The sequence below is a fragment of the Aptenodytes forsteri genome, unplaced genomic scaffold, assembly GCF_000699145.1.
Source record: "Aptenodytes forsteri isolate BGI_AS27 unplaced genomic scaffold, ASM69914v1 Scaffold9, whole genome shotgun sequence".
Classification (NCBI taxonomy): domain Eukaryota; kingdom Metazoa; phylum Chordata; class Aves; order Sphenisciformes; family Spheniscidae; genus Aptenodytes; species Aptenodytes forsteri.
This window is the reverse complement of record NW_008796217.1, coordinates 5,252,324-5,266,426: the sequence shown is the minus strand read 5'-3', so window position 1 is coordinate 5,266,426 and position 14,103 is coordinate 5,252,324.

Sequence of the window (14,103 nt, the reverse complement as noted above, 5' to 3'; positions counted from 1 at the left end):
CTGGTCCCACATTGTCTCCCCAGGAACGTGTGTAAGGCCACCACATACGCACTCAAAGACGTAAGACAGCAGACTCTCTGAGACTTCCCAGACGGGTAACACACACATAGATCTCATGGCTGTGACAGAGACAGCTGTTTTTAAAATCAGGATTATAATCCAAATGCAACTTTTAGGATGAAATCTTGCTTTTCTATTGATCGCAGCATTAAAGCCTCAGTCAAGCGTAAGACGCGGACAGCAGTGCGTGTTCCTGAGACTGCTGAAATCTTTGCAGGGGATGGGCTACACAGAGGTGCAGGAGGTGCCAAATCAGCATTAGAATTTTAATCTTTAATTACTAAGGAAAGACAAATAAATAATAGTAAATTTTTCTTCTCTGTGCATGGATGTGCACACATAACGTGTTTCCCTTCTGGTGAGTAAATATCACACCCTGACTTTGGACCATCATTTGCCATATGATGTGTGAGAACATTTTGTTGCTCTCTTTTAGGATTTTTTCCTATTTGGAAGAAAATGGAGGTTAGCTGTGAGCAGTGCAGTGCTGCTGACAAATCTGCTAAGCCAAGTGCTTTGTTCCTCATGAGCAAATAAGATGAAGCAAGCTGTGCAGAGTGGGTGCTGCAGGCTGAGGCCCTGAATAGATGGCTGATAAGAAAACTATTCATTTGAGCTTTTGGAGGCATTTCTAACAGGGGCTGCCCCTGTGATTCATTGCTTATCCTCTAATCTCTCTCACCTGCAAGTCACCAATCCATCTGGCTGGCAGCAAACTGAAGCGTAAATCTCATAAGTAGCCTGGCTTTTGCATTCCCTGGTTTGCCCTGAAGTTGAAGATGCTTTAAAACACATTTTTAAAGCATTTTGGAAAGGACTAAATATGACATACTAAATAATCAATGGAAAATGTAAAAAAAACAACAAAACCCACCAAACTTTTTTCTTCCCTTTTTTTTTTTAATTTAGAAAATATAATTAAAAGCTCCTGTTAAGTTTAGTGTAAACCATGTGAGAAAATCTTTTTTTGTCATAGGCATGCTGAGCATCAGTCAGAAGCAAAGCTAACGGACTGGGAAGAGTAGCTATGGAGATTTCTATCTCTAGAAAGGCAGTGTCAAGAATTAAGGCCTATGGTTATGGGTAGAGCTAACCAGAATTGTCTCATAAAGCATAATTTTGTATGTTTATTTGTAAGCTATTCCCCAAAACTAGAAAGTTTCTAGAGAACCACTCAGTTTTGATTAATTTTGACAATGGTGGGCAGGTTTTCTTACTGCCTATTAGCTCACTTGAGTGGTGCTCAAGGCTTGGCACAGGAACCATGGGGACTGTGGATTTCATGGGTTTCTCCAGGCTCTCTGGCAACTCTGCGTTGCTCAAGGGCTGCCTCATCTGGAAGCTCTGAAAGCCTGACTGGAAGCAGCGCGTTTGCTTTAGGAAAGCTTCACAGGTCTCCTGTGCTTCTGCCAAGGGTGAGCACCACAGGCTTCCTGCTGATACCCATCTCATTCCACCCAGAAACTACCAGGGGAAAATAGGTCATCGGGCAGTTCGTGTTTGAGCGTTTCCAAAACCACAGCTTTTGCATGTCAGCACGTCCCACAGATTGGGGACTTGGCGATTCAGCCAGGCTGCCTGGTGAGCTGCCACATTTTCTGATCTTCAGGCAAATCTGTCACACCTAAAGGGAGCCCATCTGTATACACTGATCATCCCAAAACAACATTTACAAACTAACTACTATTCCTGCAACACAGAAGATGCTACTTCATTACAAATCAGAGCCAGAAGCCTAACAGAACAAACATTCTTGGTGAAGAATCTTATCATTTCAGTTTGTGAAATGTTACACAACAAAGTAATAATCATGGCCTTCCTTGAAGGACAGTTAGGTAACACATTCATTAAAGCTTAGTTGAAGGAGCCTCTCAGAGATCAAAGACTTAATCTGCAGGATTCAACGATTCGTGCAAAAGTGATGTTCAAGACCTCTGGATATTTTTAAATATCATGTTTACTGTTTTTCCTCACAGAAAAAGAAGAAAATGTACGCAACAGTACCCGTTACTGCTTCACTACATCTCCTTTTCAGTGATCTCAAGTTAAAAATGCAAATATTCATACAAAAACCCCGTGAAACTATGTACACAGATTGAACAAGTGGAAAAAATGATAAACAACAATACTGAAGTGTGTGGCCAACACCTGACACCACAGCAAGGATTTTCTGTAAAATTCAAAGACCTGTGAGACTGCACACCTCAGCTTTTTTCAAAGGAACCTAATGTCATTAGATGCCAACTTCACTGATCCTATGGCTTTCATCTACCCCTGCCTGAGTAGCAGCAAAAGAACTTGTTTTTTCTTCTGAAATAGCTCATTTTCTACTGAAACTTAAAAGACTGCATATGGTATGGGATCGGTAACACCCATTCAGCAGTGAATAGGTCTTCCACTGCTGGCAATGCTGTGGGAATACTTTATAGGTACGGCAAATGTAATTTATCAATAGGGATATCCACTTGTCATAGGAAAAGGGTGTGAGCACACATGTGAGGGAGAGGACTGCGAGCTAGTTCGGCTCTCCCACTACCTTATTGTCCTCCCCCTGCCACATAGCAGGGCAGCACAAAGGATGTGGCGGGGAGGCGGGGCGCCCCCCCCCCCCCCCCCCGCCGGTTCTACCTTCTCCCTCTAACCAGTCAGACGGTGAGGGCAAAAAGCTTTGTTAACTTTTTTTTTCTTTCTCATATTCAGGGGGACAAAGAGGATCAAATGGTGAAAGGGTGGCCTCTTTCCAGCTTGCCAAGGACTGTGGGTGCAGGAGCTATCCCAGGCCGTCACTTCTCAGCCCTTTGTGCCTGATAACAGTAGGATTTATGAACGAAACCCTTAGAGGAGAAAACCAGAGGGACTATGTCTGTTATTCGACAATATTTTTCAGAGAACAAAGAGATTTTTTAAAATAAAACAATCTGTATATGCCACAGCACCAAACACAGACAGCATAAGGGGACTCAATAGCTAGCAGTCTAATGAGGTCCCTGATTGTTATTGGACTGATTAGGTTATTAGGGACAGGAGTGTCCTGGTAGCTCCATCAGTGCCACTCACACGGGGGAAGGGAACAGAAAGAGGAGGAAAAATGAATGGGAATAAGAGAATGAGAACATAGCCAGGGGCTTAGAAAAAGACCTTTAACAACATGGTCATTATATTAAAAATCTAGAAGCTGCTTTAGGCAGCAATTCGACAACTCATAATAGCAAAAAAAAAAGTAATATAAAGGAAAGATAAAGCCTTTTGAACAACACAAGTCTTTTCTTTCCATTCCTTGAGTGGACAAAAGAATGTCTATCTGGTAGTTTTCCTGCTAGCTGGAATCATATCCTTTCCTTGCAATACACAGTTTATTGCAGTTCAATTTTTCCCAGAAACTATGAGACAGACCAGCATCCCACCTATTCTAGGTGCAGCAAAAACACAAAGCAAAGAAATATTGTGGCTCCACAGTGTTAATAATCTGAGGAGATAAGATAAAGGGTGGGAGAAAAGAATTGTCACTTATGGGAGAGAAAAGAGGGAGGGAGCATGCGTCTAGCTGCAGACATGACTGCAGGCAGTAGGTGTATGTACTATTCTGTCTGGTGCTACTCAGGGAGAGAGCCGTGAATCCATACCTTTGATTAGCCCAGCTTAACAAAGACACAAAATGCTGAAAGAAAATAAAACCTTCCTGAAATCACACATGCAAGACTGGAGTTTATCCTCCACAGAAATACTAAAAGTAAAATGAAATGCCTTGGAGCACGCTGCACTAGTTTGGGAAAAAACCACACAAATGGAATCTAAGAGTTAATCTAGAAATTATTTTTCTATGCAGATTTGTTTTTCACTGGAAGACACTTCAGCATTTTTTAAAATCTGTTTTAGCTACGCAGAAAACATCTAACAAACCAGAGGACTAATTTTTCATGTCCTGACCTGGGGGCACTTACCTCAAAAAACAAAGTTCACAACCAATTTATCTTCACAGGTGCCTGAAAACATAACATGCCTCAGCACTTTGATGCCTGCTGGGTCTTCCAGCAATGTGAGAGCTATCCAAGGCAAGAACGCTGTTTGCCAGAAATAACACCCCAAGGAAGCTGGTTGCAGCTCTGTTAGTTCATTTTCTCTAGGGTAATGCCAGCACTTCCTCCAAGGTACTATCGTTCACAGAATAGCTTGAGAGAAGCCCACATTGCAGAAATCACAACCACTACCCTCCAACAATACTGGTCAAAGAGCCCATAACCTCTCTGTTTCTCTTGTCATCTTCCAGAACGTAATGCAGTAGTAATAACGTGCTCAAAGTGCCACAGGCACTGCCATCATTGTATTGCAACGCTGACTACTTGTCTCACTAAAGCTGTCCCTACAGGACATTTCATTACCAGTACTGTTTTAAAGTAGTGGAATGAAAAACATATAGCACATGTTCTTCAGGGCCTTCAGGTTTTTTTCAGAATAAAATAAAGTTTGAAGAACCCTTGTCCTCTTGTATGCAAATACTCCTGTTAGGGTAAACCAATAGTTTGCATTGCAGCACACAGAAAATGCGTATGTGACTGTATACCTGGTGAATAAGAGTAGGAAGACTCTAAAGACAGAGAATAATACAGAGCAATAAAAGCTGTTGAGGAAGGTGGGAACCGAAATCCTGGCTGAGAAAATACAGGATATACAAATAAACTGAAGAAACACACTTCTGTTTCTTGTCAGAGTAGTCAAAGCAGGATGAAGGAATAACCCCATCGTGTTTGAGATGCACTGAGTGCATTCTTATGCCAAACACCCATTCAATGTTAGCAGGATTCAGCCTCAGGCTGCGCATTGGGAATAAAGACAAAGAAAGGTACTGTTTAGATCATTTTCTGTATACATATTCTTTTTCAAAAGACAGAGCTTTTTGGTAGTTTCTTCCCACCTAACATTAGACATTTGCTTGAATAGCCTATGTTGGAAATATATTTGGTCCTAGCTTCCTTCACAGTCAAAGGACAGACATTGGCTTGCCCAGAGTATGGTTAAGCTCTGCAGACACCTATGGGGATCATCAAGGAAACCTAAACCAGGTATGGCTGCATCTCAAAGGCAAACGGAGACATTGGGCAGTGCGTGGCATGCCTGGTCATCCTCACTATTCAGTTGAGAAGATCTGTTTGGTGGTTTATATTGGTTTCCAACCCAGGTATCAATACGCCAGGAAACAGGGGAAGAGAGGGTGGTGCACGCCCAGGTCTTGCCTGAGCAAACAGGGATGAAGCCTGGTTTCTCCCTGACCCACAGACACATCCTACGCACCTAACCTGAATCTAGGGTAAGCACCAAAACTTAGGCAGCCAAAACTGAGCCTTTATGTCTAATCTGTATCTAGAGCAGCATCGCACCACTCCCACTGACATCCATTTCGCCTGCCTTAGGTAAGGATCTGTACCTACAACCGCATAAAGAGGCACGGATTGAAGGGATTACATGCATACACAGTGGAAAAACCACAGTAAAATACATAAATAAAGTACATTGGCTTTCAAAATCTATTTTAAAACCTGTGTGGGTTTCCTCTGATCTTCTCTCCCTCTCACCTTTTTCCCCCGTTAGCACAACTGAATGAAGAATAAAAAAGCAATGCAAAATTTCAAACGTGTCATTTTAGCTGCCTGAAGCCCTTTTAACTTACTGTGTTTATCGTACAGCTAAAACAGAATCTGATAATGCCAGGCAGTCTATCATCGTAGGTTGCACCAAAGGATTAATTGACGGTTTATGCTGCAGAGTGCTATGCTATTCTTATAAACAAAAACCCGTTACCTCAGTTACTGAGCCTCTAAATTTTTTACTTCAGTGATTTGCATTTTTCATACACTTTTAGTGACTAAGAAGAGGGGGTTGGAGCAAGCTTTAGGGGACTGTTATGCTGGAATCACTTATTCTACATTTCATGGCAGATTACTTATATCCTTCTTAAAAAAAAAAAAAAAAGAAAGAAAGTAGAGGTAAAACGGAAGAACAAAACCCAAATCAGTATCAATGCTGTGTTCAATGCTGTGTTCATTTTATTCTCCTCCATCTCTATTCCTTCATCCCACACAGACCTCCTGGCAGCCTTTCTTATCTGGATTCACGAAATAGGCTCCATCTTACCACTTTCAATTTTTGCTTGAAGAGTTGTTTTAGCTGCAGCGTCCACTATGTGTTAATCAACAAAGCCCATGGAAGGGAGAGCTTCTCTCCACTCTCATTGCAGCTTTTGTGCTTCTTCATGCAGAGCCTTAGCTTTTTCTCTTCCAGTTGATGAGCCTGAAAACTCTTAAAGATGGGATTTTCTTATTTTGGGAGCTTACACCAGGCTGAAAATACCACCATCAGCGAACAGATCCTAATTATGGAGGTTATCAGTGAATGCTATTCAGAAAACTGCTGAAATCTTGTTGAAATGTAATTCTACATTCACACTTATTAGGCAATAAGTTTGGAGAAGTCTGAACCATTTGTTGTTGCTTGCTTCCTTATTTGATTGCAGATACAACTCAAACAAGAGAGAACAAACCCAGTAGGATATTTGTATTTTTGCCTATGCCAGACCCTGACTACAGAAAGTCAAACAAAAATGATTTTGTATGAGGAGTTACAAATCAATGCTATTGCATGCATTTGAAAACATACAGTTCCATTTCATAACTTTTGATCTAGGAGAAGTTTGTCAACTTTTGAGTAAATTTAATTTGATGCACACTTCAGGAGGGGGAGGGAAAAATACCCAAAGCGCTCTGGATTTTGTAGTATTTCTGCCTCAACCCCTGCACCATTCTGTTCTTGTGCCTGGTTTGGGATAGTCACAGCTGAAGTAACACAACTTAACACAGAAAGCTTAGTGTATGAAGGTGTTTTCAAGAAATGAGAGAGTAATCCACAGGATTCTGTAGTAACCTGCCAAAGTCCTGATGTGGGGAGACCCACACACTAGCTTACAGGATAGGAGAGTGTGATCTGCTGCCAGGCTGGCTGGAGTATCCTGGGAAAGCTGTGCCAGCTCAAGCCAGGCTTGACACAAGGAGCAAGCCGCTCCCTTCCTCCAAGCCCAAGTTTGCCTGCAGAGAAGCCCACTTGCAATGGCTCACCAGATTAACTCTGGAGGACCCAGCTGGAGAGGTGCTAAGCCATTGCAACAGTGGTTGACATTGGGGTGGTTGTGCTTGTGAAGCACCTCATCTTATGCCCTGACCACCACAGAACTTCACACTTTGCCTCTACTCCTGCCATGCAGCAGAAGCAAGTGGTGGGACCAATCTTCAGCTGGTAAAAATCAGCATCATCCCATACATTTTGCCAGAGCAGTACTAAGCCACAGAATACAGCCCTGCTCCTGCCAGTCTGTCACTAGCAATCACCTTGCTAAGGAAAACATAATTTTATATTGTTCAGGGTTTTCCAAATAAAACACATACCATTCTGTTAAAAGAAATTACATCAGTGATTAAATAAAACCTGAACTGCATAGTTATGATCTTGTCACTACTGTATAGAAAAATGGAGCGCAAGTGCCTGCCATAAGGTTATTGTATAACTCAAGTGCAGTGGGGATTTCCTAACCATTTAGCGTACCACAGAGGCAGTTTCCTGGATACATAGCAATAGGTCATGGGAAAGGCCTGCCTCTTGGGCACAATGATACCTGGCAGATATAATGGAGAATTTTCTAATAAAGCCTGCATTTAGGACTGCCACCTGCTCAGTGTGCTGTGTTAGTGATGATGGAGCTGGCAATGCTGGTCATCATTTTTGTGGCTTTTCTCCTGCAGAATCAATATTCAGAGGTAGGGGAAGAAGAGCAATGTGAGTTTCTGGGAATTTGAGAATTACTTCCAGAGCATCACGACAAAATTAATGAGAGCCACATCCTTGGTCATCCATGGCTACTCTGCCATTGGCTCACTTCATTATGAGGAAGATCATCAGGCCTAAGGAAGTTTGGGTCTGGCAGGATAAAAACTAGTTATAAAATCCCATGGTGTGGATAAATGTGACTGGGCTCAGTGCCACAGAGGCTGATTTGAGTGCTAGAGCATGTTGGGATTAAGTATTGCTCACTAGTTCTGGCTGATGTGAAGAAAGGAAATTAAAATTTTAATGACTTTAAAATAATGGGAGGCCAAGAGTGATGTAAGTAAAAAGGAGGAACAATAAATAGAAGTGGGGAAAAGCAAAACTCAAAATGCCCTGGTCAGACTAATAGAATTGTGTAGATAAGTGAGTCAGGCAATTAAACATAACAAAATAATGAAATAGGGAGAGAATATGAAATAAGAAAAAGTTGAAAATTGAGTTGTTGTTTTTTTTAAGAGGCATTATGATAAGTACTGCTTCCTTTTAGTCTAGCATAAGCCAGAAGTAACTCTATTGCCATAAGTGAGCAATATGAATGTCAGCAAAAAATTCAGGCTTTATACCAGTGCAGTCTGTGAGCACATTTTGACTATCGTAACCCAAAGGAAATTATTCCAACACAGTGGAATGAAAATTAATTTCAACCACTGTATCTATTTCTGGTTGCTTATATTATAAAAAGAAACAGGTTTGTTACAGAAGTGGAAAAGATAGAAGTACAGATGTGGAAAAGATAGAAAATTGAAAATTGAGGGATTTTAAATTACTAGTTACTTAAAACCCAACCAAGGAGAACAGAGGTGGATGCAGAGGAGATCCATGGTAAAAGCATGTATTCTGTTTTTACTTAAAACCCAAAATCTTTTCAAGGAGAACAGAGGTGGATGCAGAGGAGATCCATGGTAAAAGCATGTGATTCTGTTTTGTACTTCCAAGATTTTCATCTTTTTAAACTAATACAAAGGATAATAATGATGCTAACACAAGATATTCTTGATACAAAGTAGTTAAGTGAAAAGAAGTTGACATTAAACACATGGGTTCAGGGAGAGGAGAAAAGAGGGAAAGGCACAAGAAGGTAAAACAATTATGCAGGGGCCAAAAGCATTTTGATATTTATGTAGATAACAAAAGCGTTGGGACTCCTTCGAAAAGCATTATATAGATAACAAGTTACAGCACTCCACATGAGGACACAATACCATGGAGTAGCTCAAAGAGAAGAGGGGAAATGTCGTGTTTTAATACCATTCCTAGGAGAAGGGAAAGGGCAAACTGGGGCTGGCAGAATTCATTAGGTCCTGGAAAGTAAAGTGGGTACCTCCTAACCAAAATCAGGGCAGATTATCACAATGCCTCCTGTCTGCTACTTTGCTTAGAAAAATCTGATGAATAAAGAAAAAAAAATCCAAAGACTTTTCATGCTGTCCATTCTCAGACTGAGGGCAACTGAAAGAGGTATGAGTTGATATGAAATCTGGTTGCTCTGATTAATTTACCATGTAATATAGTGTTTTCCTCAGCTTTGAATTTACTAATAAGTAAAGGCAACAGTAAATAATTAATATACTGAATAGCCATGAAAATAATATTTTCAGCTAGAGGATAATCTAGTACCAAAATAATCTTTAATGTATTCTGCAATTGTATTTGAAATGTTGAAGACTAATAAGGTGAATTGAGCAATTCTTTGATGTTACAAGTTGAAGACTCTTTCCAGAATCCCATTATTTTAAGAGCAAAATGATATGTCAGTCAACGTATTCAAAACAAGACTGAAGTCATCTGGCAGGCTAGCTAATTCCAGTATAATGCCATAGTTTGTGTTCAGAGCAGTATTATGGAATAGACAAAACTTTTTTCATAAATCTCCAATAAATTAAGTCAGAGTGACTTTTGCCCACATATGAGTTTCAAAAAAAGAAAAAGAGATCATAGGTTTAGGATATAAGAATTAGAGAGAGAAAATAGAGTTATAAACATGAAAGCCAGTCAAAGTCACCCCGAATTTGAAAATGTTGGCTCATGCTACAGTGTCAGATTGAAGAATGGTAGGATGGAAGAGAAACCAAATACTGTTATATCTGGGAAGACCGTAGAGCTGATGTACCAGGTATGCAGATTTGGCTAGGCAGTGGACTTGTAAGGTGTTAAATGAAAAAATGTCTCTATCCTTTTATGCAACTTCTTTGCAACAGGAAATGTTCAGACATCTTATGGTTCTCACATAGTTTCAAATGGCCAGAGGTGTCATCTGCAGAAGTCCAGGAGAAGGCCAATACAGTTATCTTTATCCTCTGGTCAGACCCATTAGGAATCTATGTATGTAATGGCTTTGCACAAGTTCTCTGCTTTGCTTCAGATTTCTCCCATACTAAATAAATCACACAAAGCATTACTCTGAGAGATAACTCCTCCCTGTGTTGCTGCACACTTCAAAAAGATGCCAACAACTTAATATTTAGCACTCTAAATACCTGTATAAACCTAATTTATCCATTGCTTAAAAAGACTGTATCTTCTCTCTTTCTGTGATCTGAAAGTCTACACAAAATTAATATTTAAAGAATGTGGCTGGTCCTCACTCTTTAACAAGTAAAAGATAGTTCATTATCATGCATTGTCTGTGCTTAAGTCTCTATCTGTTGTTCTCAAGATGACATGTAAATATTGAGGAAATAAGCAGTAGAGTCACTCCCTCTTAGTCAGATCCGCTGATTATAATTCACCCTTATCTCAACTGCTGTAGCACCCTTGCAATTAGCTGAGCATGATCCTTCTTTCTGCAAGGCAGTCCCTGTCCCAAAAGAGTTTACAGTCTAAATGGTCAAGGCAAAGAGAAGCAGATAAAAATACTCCTTATATACAGAATGAATAATCCAGTAGTGGCAAGTATCATTTGACTCCACGCTATTTTTCTGGTTTTGCTTGTATGTATTAATGTGATTGTATCAGGGACGGCTTGTTCAGGAAGAGGGTAGAAGATCAAGCACGAATGTTTTGGGAGAAGCTGGGGCAAACAGCCCATGGGCACAAGGGGTGTAATGTTGAAGGTGAATGTTCCGGGAACAACCCAGGCAATGTCGGCATTGTCATTGCCGATACTGTGCCACATCTCATCGGCTTCTTCTTGCAGTTTCTGCATATGAAAAAAACATTTTAACTGCTAAAATAATAACAGAAGCTATGGGCTCTGCAGTCTGGATTTATTCAGCTTTTTGCAAGGCCAGCTGAAAAAATGGAAATAATTGCTGAAAATGCCAGGCAAGAAGCCACTCTTCTCTCCATCAACAAAACATCTACACGTCTGTAGAATGGCTTTTGCACTCTTCGGTGTGACAAAATGGGAGATGGCAGATTGCAGAGTCTGTCCCAGAGAGGAGGTTTCCTCTGCAGTGACACTGTAGAAGTAGTTTCTCTCACCGTAACACAGTGCAGGGAGCATGCCCCACTCCCAAAAAGGCTGGTGCAGCACGCTAGCCTGATGCAATGGGAAGAATTTTCTGAAGAGGACAAGTAAATATTTCATAGTGTATTAAACTGGCACATTTTGCAAGAACTGCACAACTAAGGCAGCAGAGGCTAAACTTTTCTTATAAAATAAAAAATGAACAAATGAAAAATCAGGTTTGACTCTTCTGACAACACACTTTTTTCCATTTTGTAATAGACTCTATGGACACTAGTGGACTTAAGTAGTGCCTTGCTAGACTATGAGAAATAGCAAATTCTCTCACACCACATAGGTAGAACAGTATTCAAGTGTCTGCTGCTATTTTCTTTATGCTTTTATCAGACTGAGCATACTGTATCAACAGAATATCACAGCAGGTAGAAAGAGTGCAAAGTAGTTTTGTATAGACCTGCTAATGTTTGTGAATCTGTTCCTTTTTTCCCTATTAAATAACAGTCCTGATGATTGTGCTTGGCAAGATTCTTTTTCTTTTACACTTTAAACTCATTAAATTTAAGGAATGTATTAAAGGTCAGAGGCACAAAGGGAGCATTTACCACTACAGCACAATATGAGAAAGCTGAAAGATATCAGCTCTAATGACATTGCATTATTTAAGGCCATTTCTCCACAATTTTAGCTGTGTGTTTTGCGGAAAGTACAGCTAAGAAAGGTCTAAAACAAGGACACATAGCATACATTGCAACTAACCCATTATTAGAGGAAATCTAGAAGGAATAATTCAAATTTCTAGAGTAAAAAGTAACAGTAGCAAGCAGTAAGAGAAATAAGAAGGTGAGTGTGAGTACATACTACTAGACAATTCTTTTTTTTTTATTGCTTCCTAATCATGACTTCTAACATATTATGCAGTCAAAGACAAAAGAAAGTTAAGTTCAGAGTACTAAAATGCCATCTCTTTAAAAAAAAAAATCTGTAATTGGAGAATTTGCTTGAGCTTATGAATTTGACTCAGCATGGTCTTTCAAGGTGTTTGCATAAAATTGCACTCTTCAGTTTGAATATGGAGCTGGTTATCTTCTCTGCTGTGCTTTGCTCTTCTGTAGAACTTGAGCTCCATAGAAGAGGATGTGAAAAATATTTTTGCATAGCACAAGACTAGCTAAAATGTAGAATTCCAGTGATCATCTCTTAGTTAGACAGAACAGTTACCTGATAGCAAATCAGGTTCTCAATGGGAACATCAAGGCTAGCGTCAACTGAGCAGTATACTACATGGTGGGGATGCTGATCATGTGTAGAGACTAACTTGATCGGAATTCAGTAAGAAACACAACTGAAAAGATACTTGGGGAAGATGGAGGTATAAACCTTTCCTTTTTAACTCTGGGGCAGGCAAGGAAAGAAGTTCTCCACAGAAAGGAGGAGAAATTAATGATTTGGGGAAGAAGTTATGTGCAGGAAGGAACTTGAGCATGGCTGGTGTCTCCACTGAGGGGACCAGGATCCTGACCCAGCTCCAAAGAACACTCAAGAGTGTGAGGAAACTGGTAACAGTGAAAGAAAAGGATCACTGCTATTTCACTCTGAAATACACAGAAAAGGCCTTATAAAAATACAACCTACTCAGGTCAAGGTAAGCTTATGGGCACAAGAGTTTAAAATGGCAAGACTAGAACCCAGCAGCCTAATAAAAGGTCACATAAGGGAAATTTTATCAAGGGTACAATACCATCCAGGTCACAACGATAAAAGCCAATGACTTGCAAGCAGAACAATTTACTGCAGTTGTCTCTATGCCCTGCCAGGATGAAGCCCATGACAGCTTCTGTGGTTCCCTTGTTGCTTTCTGTGTCCCCCACCTAGGATGCCAAGCACGACCACCACCAATCAACATATTCAACCCTGGTCTTTGAGAAGGGAATGCCCTAAATGATTGTGTGAATCTTCTATCAACACCTTATTGATATTACAGCCTCTTCCCTGCCCTGCTATGTTGTGAACACACTGCAGAACACAGTGAGAGAGGATGGAGCACACAGGGACACACCAAGAGCTGTAATGGCAGAAAACTTTGTTTAGTCCATAAACACAGGATCGACCGTGTCTATCTTTAGTCAGGTAAAAGTCAGGTGGCTAATCTAAGCCAGTCACTGAAGTTGACCATACCTCAACGCTGCAGTCCTTAGTACATTAAATAGCATAAGGTATAATAGTATGTAGTATAAAGTAACACTAGAAATAGTTTAAATCAATAGAAACACATTTCACAAAGCCAAAGTAAAACTTATACCCCAACAAGGCTTTAGACGTGACAGGCAATAAGATGTTTGGAAAATTTTTGAGAAAAGAAATTACGAGCAAAAGCTGAACTGGGTTTTCCTGTGTAGAAAGGCAAAAGCCAGACTGCAAGGCTGACTAGAAGCTCCTAACAGATACATTTATGTCATTATATATAAAAAATGTTTTTACAAATATATTAACAACAAGAAGAGAGCCAAGGAGAATCTCCATCCTTTATTGGATGCAGGGGGCAACATTGTCACCGAGGATGAGGAAAAGGCTGAGGTACTTAATGCCTTCTTTGCCTCAGTCTTCAACAGGCAGACCAGTTATCCTCAGGGTACTCGGCCCCCCGAGCTGGAAGACAGGGACAGTGAGCAGGATTAACCCCCCATAATCCAAGAGGAAGCAGTCAACGACCTGCTACGCCACCTGGACGCTCACAAGTCTATGGGGCCGGATGGGATCCACCC